Below are 1192 nucleotides of genomic sequence, written 5' to 3'. Positions count from 1 at the left end.
GAGACAGTCGAACCGAACAGTTCGGACGGTTTTCATAAACCGTTCCATCCCTACTGTGGACTGATGACCTCAAAGCCAAAGGCTGTCCCACTCCTTGAGTTCTCCAAAGAACCCTTCAGATGCGGCCTATGAATGCGTCTTCATTTTGCCAGATTCAAATCTGTCTGATCCGATTACCTGATAATATCCTCTTAGGAAAGTGAAACCAATCGGCCCATCAACTTCTGCGCTCCTGCGGTCAGTGGGCGAAATGGATCTGCATGCCCTGACACCTTTCTAATGTGATTGTAAAGCCGTATTCAGGTTCAACTGGCGTCTGTCAACTGGACACACGGTCTGGATGCTCTTATTGCCCTGAGCTACCCAGCCTGATGAGACAAGATAGACAGGAGGCTGCTGCTTGACTCCAGCTGCCTTTAGCAAATCAAAGACACCCGCTGCCCAGGAGACAAGACTGACAGCAACAAAACCCTTTTATTGAGTCTGGAACCCTCTAATCTATTAATGGCCTTGTTAGCCATTACTTTGGTCTCTGCACAGTTTACCAGATCTGCTTAGATAATGTGGACCTCTCAACACCCACACTCTAGCTATAGCAGATCTGCAGAGGGCTCACACTCTAAAAGCTGCCTCCCACCAGCAGCTCAGGGGTTCATGAAGCGTGACTTCTTTCTCTAAATATCTGTTAATGCAGAGGAAACGTCTCTTCATCCAAACCGAACTAAAGGTTCTGTTGTTGCTCCGGAGACCGGCCCTCTGGTTTCACTGGGTGCATAGATCATGTCCTGTGTGGATCAAGAACATGCGTAGCACTACACTATTGTTATTTAAATATGGAATGTTTACATCACTTTAAAATAAATATTTAGCACATGACTCAGTTCATCATCTCATAATTAGCCTTTCAGCACCTAAACACTGGATTTCCATGTGTTAGCTTGAGCTATACTATGCTATACAGAGGCTGCTGCCTGGGTCCTCACTAGAACTATAGAAAGTAGATCAGACAGCTGATCCAGACGCTGCTGCCTGCGTCCTCACTAGAACTATAGAAAGTAGATCAGACAGCTGATCCAGACGCTGCTGCCTGCGTCCTCACTAGAACTATAGAAAGTAGATCAGACAGCTGATCCAGATGCTGCTGCCTGCATCTTCACTAGAACTATAGAAAGTAGATCAGACAGCTGATCCA

Source organism: Cyprinodon variegatus, unplaced genomic scaffold, assembly GCF_000732505.1.
Source record: "Cyprinodon variegatus isolate N-32 unplaced genomic scaffold, C_variegatus-1.0 Scaffold1320, whole genome shotgun sequence".
NCBI classification, from domain to species: domain Eukaryota; kingdom Metazoa; phylum Chordata; class Actinopteri; order Cyprinodontiformes; family Cyprinodontidae; genus Cyprinodon; species Cyprinodon variegatus.
The sequence above is the reverse complement of the archived record's forward strand: the minus strand, read 5'-3'. Positions refer to the sequence as shown.